Raw genomic sequence first — 7,146 nt, 5'->3', positions numbered from 1 at the left:
AACAACACATTAGCGTATTTTTTTTTAATGCTAATGTGGTGGTAGATAGCCAAAAATGCTGGGCCATATTTACAAAGTGGGCCATATTTACAAAGTGGCGCAATTCATGCATTATGCCACTTTGAAACCCTTTGCGCTACATTATGCCTGCACCAGGCATAATGTATGCAAAGGGAACATTCCCCCGTTAGGGGGGGAGCAAAAAAAATGGCACAAAAAAAATTCTCTGCATCATTTTCTTCAGCACCTTTAACTCCTGAGCAGGCGTTAAAAGGAGGCTCCCATTTGATACAATGGGCCTCTGGGTGCTTTGCAGGATTACTGTAAAAAACATTTTAAGCTAATCTTGCAAAGCGCCGAACTAGCGTAAAAACTTCTGACGTTAGTTCCCTAACCACCGCCGTGGTGCGCCGTATATTAAATATGTTGCACACATGGTGGTGTTGGGGGGACACTAAGGGGCACAATAACAATGACGCTGCACTAGATGCAGCACCACTTTTCTTAAATATGCTCTTTTGTCTTGTCTTTCTCTACCTTGAATCCTCTTTGTACGGGGAAACCAAAAGGGATATATTATTTGTCCTACACTGTTTTTCTGGAGGACTGCAAATTCATATGTCATCAACATACTGCAACAATGTACTGTTGCACTGAGAGTTTGACATATCTTTTTTCACCACCCTGTTGAAAATGCTAAAGGATTCACAATACTCTTGAGGAAAATGAGAATACAAATACTGAGTCCAATGATAGGAGAACACTGTCAAATTATAAGTGTCTGGATGGAGAGGGATGCTAAAGAAAGCATTCTTGAGATCCATGACAGAGAACAATTTGGCATCTTGATGAATATTTGTCAAAATATTGGAAGGGTCAGGAACAACTGGAAATTCTGGTACAGCTACATTGTTTAGGGGGTGCAAGTCTTGAACCATATGTCAAATATTACCCTTAGATTTCTTGAACGGAGAAATCTGTGTGTTACAAGGAGACACTCCAGGGTAGATTACTCCTTTCTTTAACAGCACCTGTACAGTAGGGGCAATGCCCTCATCTGCATCTTTAGAAAGGGGATACTGTCTCACCCTAGGTAGGATAGCACCTTCCTTAAATGTAATTCTGAATGGAGTAGCAGTATGAATAAGGCCTACATCATGGGGACCGTTAGTCCATAAGGTGTCTGGTACTTCAGAAAGATCTTCATCCCTAACAGAATCAAAGACTCTACCTAGGGTGGGTGTCCTTACTTCTAATATTGTCCTTAACAGTTTGTCATCCTGAAAGACTATAACTGTTTTCTTCTAATCATCATCAAACACTTGATCATCCAGTAATTCCTTAACCATTTTATCCAGCTCAATTAATATAATGCATGCCCGTAAGGGATAGTATAAGGCATAGTTGTGATCACAGGCTATCAGAGTGCCATTGGTCAGCATTATGTCTAAGGCCTCTATTTGCTGTGCCAACTCATTGGCAAATATCCAAGAATCTTGCCCTTGTTGTCTGAAAAGGAACTCTTTGGGTAACTGAACTTCCCTTTCCAACAACTATGGTGTTTCTGCTGTTATTATGGATATTGCTGTGGTAAATGTTTCCATGTCAGTGGCTCAAACTCTAATTTGATATGCAGTAGAAGAATCTACTGTTATGGCCATAATCCTGGAAGGAGGAACTCCAGGATTAGAACAAATCATAGTACTATCAGGCTCAAAATGAACCGTAATTTTTAATTTAGCCATAAGATCTCGACACAATACATTAGCTGGGGCAGTCAGTGAGAATAGTAAATAGCTGTTATTACAAATGGGGTCTTTGGTTGGCAGTCAGGTTACCCCCTGTCCAAGCAAGACCCTCACTCTAGTCAGGGTAAGTCGCACACAATCCAAATTATCCTGTGCCCACCCACTGGTAGCTTTGCACTGAGCAGTCAGGTTTAACTTAGAAGGCAATGTGTAAAGTATTCGTGCAATAACTCATACAATAACACAATATAGCATCATAAAAATACACCACACAGTGTTTAGAAAAATATATAATATTTATCTGATAAGAAGCAGGTCAAAGCAATTAAAATGCAATATGTAAATGTTGAGATTTCATTGTAAAAGTGTTTAAAAGTGTCTTAAGTCTTTTAAAAACAAATGAATGTCTCTTAAAAACAATAAAGGTCTCTTGCAAGCACAAAGTACCTGGTTTGGGTTCACAATCTCCTCAAGGGACCGCAGAGAAGGCGCTGCGTGGAAAACGGGGAGGTATGCATCGGTTTCACCCCTTCGCACACCGACTTGCGTCATTATTTTCCACGCAGGGGAAGACTTTGCGTTGATTTCCAGCGTGCGGACTTGGTTCCACTTCGGGTGGCGGGGTTTTCTGGCACCCCGTGGTCGGTGCATGGAATCCTGGGCTTGTGAAGCAAAGTCACAAGCACTGCGTCGATTCAGTGGGCGTTGCATGGAAATTTCCCCTGCACAGCAGTCGCTGCGTCGATTTCTCTCTGGAAGACGGGCTGCGTCATTCCGGGTAAGCTGTGCATCGATCCAGTGGGCCGTGCGTCAAAGTTCCGATCGCTATGCTGGCGCTGCATCGGTCTTCTCCTTGCGAAGTCGGGCTGCGTCATTCTGGTTCGGTGTGCAGTGAATTTCTCACCGCGGGGCAGGCTGTACTTTGTTTTTAGCAGGCTGTGCATTAAATTTTCATCACACAAGGAGGCCAGTTGCAGGAATGAAGGGGCATATTTATACTCTGTTTGCGCCGAATTTGCGTCTTTTTTTCGGCTCAAATTCGACGCAAAACTAACTCCATATTTATACTTTGGCGTTAGACGCGTCTAGCGCCAAAGTTCATGGAGTTAGCGTCATTTTTTGGCATAAACACCTTCCTTGCGTTAATGAGATGCAAGGTAGGCGTTCCCGTCTTAAAAAATGACTCCCAGGCATGTGCGTGGTATTTATACTCCCGGGCAAAAATGATGCCCGGGAGTGGGCGGGGCAAAAAACCCCGCATTTGCGCCTCTTTTTAACGCCTGGGTCAGGGCAGGCGTTAAGGGACCTGTGGGCTCAGAATGAGCCCAGAGGTGCCCTCCCCTGCCCCCAGGGACACCCCCTGCCACCCTTGCCCACCCCAGGAGGACACCCAAGGATGGAGGGACCCATCTCAGGGAAGAAAAGGTAAGTTGTGGTAAGTATATATATTTTTTTTTTTTGTGGCATAGGGGGGCTTGATTTGTGCCCCCCTACATGCCACTATGCCCAATGACCATGCCCAGGGGACATAAGTCCCCTGGGCATGGCCATTGGGCAAGGGGGCATGACTCCTGTCTTTGCTAAGACAGGAGTCATGTTAATGGCGTCTGGGCGGCAAAAAAAAATGGCGCAAATCGGGTTAAGACGATTTTTTTGCCTCAGCCTGACTTGCCCCATTTTGAGACGCCCATACGCCATTTTCCCCTACGCCGGCGCTGCCTGGTGTACGTGGTTTTTTTTCACGCACACCAGGCAGCGCCGGTCGGCTAATGCCGGCTAACGCCATTCTATAAATATGGCGCCCGCATGGCGCTTCAGAATGGCATTAGCCGGCGCTAATTTCTTTGACGCTAAACTGCGTTAGCGCAGTTTAGCGTCAAAAAGTATAAATACGGGCCAAAGTCTTTTTGGTCCTGATAGTTCAGGGAACAGGCGTCAAGCTCTATCAAAGCCCTTGGAGAGCACTTTTCAGCACAGACAGAGAGCAGCAAGGCAGCAGGGCAACAGCAAGGCAGCAGTCCTTCTCAGAAAAGCAGTCTCAGTGAATCCTTTGAGTAGCCAGGCAGTTCTTCTCGGTTCAGGGATTCTTCACCAATACGTTTCTTGTCCAGAAGTGTCTGTGAGGTAGAGTGTCTACCAGATTTCCACCCTATCTCTTTCATTAGTTAACCTGGGGGCTGCATTTAAATATGATTAAATCGTAGATTCCCTTTGGGAGCAGATAGACATGTGGAGTTTGGGGTCTCTGAACTCATAACTTAAAAATACATCTTTTAGTAAAGTTTGTCTTGAGGTTGTGTGTTTGAAAATGCCACTTTTATAAAGTGAGCATTTTCTTGCTTAAACCATTCTTTGACTCTGGCTGTTTGTGGATTCCCTGTCTGGGTTAGTTTGACAGTTGGGTTGTTTGCACCTCTCTCTAGAAAAACACAAAGGGAGCTGGGGTGTAGCCTGCGTATCCTGATGAGCCATCTGTGCTATGAGGGAGGGGAGGAGTGATCACTCACACCTGAAAGGGCTGTGCCTGCCCTCACACAATGCAGTCTCCAACTCCCTGATGTGTGTCTGGAGCCTGTCCTGGGCAAGGCAGGATCGCATAAATAAGAAAAACTTTCCTTTGAAGTAGGCCTATTTCAAAGGCAGAAAGGGGTATAAGAAGAGTACCCAAATCCCCTGAAAATTAGATCACTTCTGGAATCAAGAGGAACCTCTGCCAAGGAGAAGAGCTGAAGAGCTGAGGAGAAATGCTGCCCTGACTGTGACTGTGCTTTGTGGAGCTATCCTGCAGTTGCTGCTTCTGCCTGTGAAAGGGGAAAAAGACTGGACTTTGTTGTGCATTCGTGCTTGAGAAGAATCTCCAAGGGCTTGAACTGAGTTTGCCTCCTGTTCTTGAAGTCTCAGGGCCATCAAAGACTTCCCCTGCCAGCACCTGGACTCTCTGCTGAGACTCCTGTCCTACCAATTGGTGCCCTATCCAGTTCCTGGGCCCTTGAAAGGTGAAGCTGGCAGACAAAGACTGAAAATCCATCCACAGACCGCTGTGCAGGGAAATTTTCAATGCAACTTCCGTGACACGGCTGATAAATGACGCGTAACTGGTTTGCAGCTGAAATCAACGCTCCACCTGCATCACGGCTGGAAGATCAACACAACGTGGATAGAGAAACAATGTGCAACAACCAGTATTGGAAGCTGATAACGATGCAAACCCCATGCAGTGCGGTTTTGTGATACAGTGCGACTGGATTTTCAACACATCGCTGGGCGAAACACACGTCGACCCAACTGGAGGAGGAACGACACACAGTCTTGCTTGTGCGTGAGAAATTGGTGCATCGCTGGCCTTTTACCGATGCACACTTGCCCGTACGGTGTTATTTTGATGCTACCCAGGTCTTTTTGTACAGTAACAATGTTCTCACTGTTTTCTAAAGGATTTAAGACTCTTATTATTTGAAAATTCATAGCTTGACTTGTGTATGTTGGATTTTTGTCATTTTTGTCTTGTTTTGTTCAGATAAATATTCCCTATTTTTCTAAACCTGTGTTGTGTCATGTTGTAGTGTTTTCACGGAGTTACTGTGTGTGTTGGTACAAATACTTTACACATTGCTTCTGAAGTTAAGCATACCTGGTCATGCCAAGCTACCAAGGGGGTGAGCAGGGGTTAACTGAGGGTGATTCTCCTTTACCCTGACTAGAGTGAGGGTCCTTGCTTGGACAGCGGGTAACATAACTGCCAACCAAAGACTCCATTTCTAACATTGATGATCAGCGGTTGGGATTGGACTTGTATTTGTTCTTGACATACAGTATTTAAGTGTACACTACTGTTTCAGTGCAGACCACTACTGACCACATAAAGCCTGTTTTGGCTTTTTCTCTTTTGGATTGTTTTTTTCCTATTTCCATATTTTTGGTGATCTTTGATTGACTTTTTTAACTTCATTGGGAACTTGTTTTCTGCCTTTGGAACTTTGCACTTTTGTTGACTATTCATCATGTCCCAATCTGGAGATGCATCAGTTTGAGCTGCTTTTGACTTAGGGAAACTGGAGAGCTATATAGTGGTTCAATTGAAGCAGTTCTTCAAAAACCTTGCCTGTCTCATTTGGGCTCCACCAGGAAGGAGGAGCAGCAAAAGGCACTGAGGGTCTGGGTGACAGCCAAGGAAGCTGAGGGACACACAGAGGAGGAGGAGGAGGATGAGGAGGAGGAGGAGGAAGAGCAATTCATACACAATGGTATAATGGGTGGGCCTGTTATGTCCATGGAGAAGGTCTCCAGGGCAGGTAGTAGTGTCTCATCTAAGGGGCTGACTCCTGAAGAGGTACAGGACAGACAGGCAGAGAGGGTTAATCAGCTGGAGTTAGAGAAATTTAAAATGGAAATGGAGGAGAGAAGGTTGGCCATAGAGGAGAAAAAGATGCTGCTGGCTCATGAGCTCAGTTTAAGGGAGCTGGAACCGAGGAGCCAGTCTAGAAGAGATGGGGGCAGCAATAGCACAGAGTAGCCTGAGAGGAAGGTGCACATTCCTAAGGACCTTGTGAAGGATTACAAGAGGGAGGATGACATCCTGTTGTGGTTTAAGGGGTCTGCGTCTGCTCGCCATATGAATTTGGTCCCTGAAGCTCATTAGGGCTGGGTCTGTGGAAGCACTTCGAGGTAGAGGGAAGGGACACTCTGAAATCCTTAGGGGAACCCCAGGGGCTCACCTACCCTATCATGAAGGACAAGGTGCAGTGGACAAGATGAAGGGATCCCAAACATGGTTGGAATGTGTTGATTCTTTTTGCAAGTCACTGGATGGTTGAGTGAAGGGCGGTAAGGTAGCAACTTATGAGGGGCTTTACAATTTAATTGCTTGGGAGCACTTATACAGTTTATGTTTTCCAGAGCTGCACCAGCACCTAATTGACAGCAAGCTAGCTAACCTCAGGAAGCTTGCCCAAGAAGTGGACTGCTGGGAGAGCACCAGGGTCCAGAAGAGGTATGGGGGAGACCACGCCAAGGGTGGGCAGGAACCCAAGAAAGGGGGGGTAAAGGTAAACAGGGGGAGTTTTCTAAACGGCCCCAATCTATTTCCCAGGGTAAGGATTCCCAGCCCCCCAATGAAAAGAAGCCATGGTTCTCCAAAGGGAAACCTTTGGAATGGGGTCCCCCACATAAGTATAATGCATGTGACCGAGTGGGTCATGTGAGGGGGTACCCCAAGTGCTCCAAGCGTATACCGGCACCCATTGGTGCTCAGTCCCAGGGTTTGGCTAGTGTAGAGCTTGTGGAGGAGTTGGTTCCAGGTGGGTAGGAGCCAGCTGAGATGACCCTTGTCTCACTAGGGGACAGTGAGATGGTCCAGAGAACCATAGCGCCTGAGAACACTAAAAAGTACATGCAGTGG

This window comes from Pleurodeles waltl, chromosome 2_1 (genome assembly GCF_031143425.1).
Source record: "Pleurodeles waltl isolate 20211129_DDA chromosome 2_1, aPleWal1.hap1.20221129, whole genome shotgun sequence".
NCBI lineage: Eukaryota > Metazoa > Chordata > Amphibia > Caudata > Salamandridae > Pleurodeles > Pleurodeles waltl.
The sequence above is the reverse complement of the archived record's forward strand: the minus strand, read 5'-3'. Positions refer to the sequence as shown.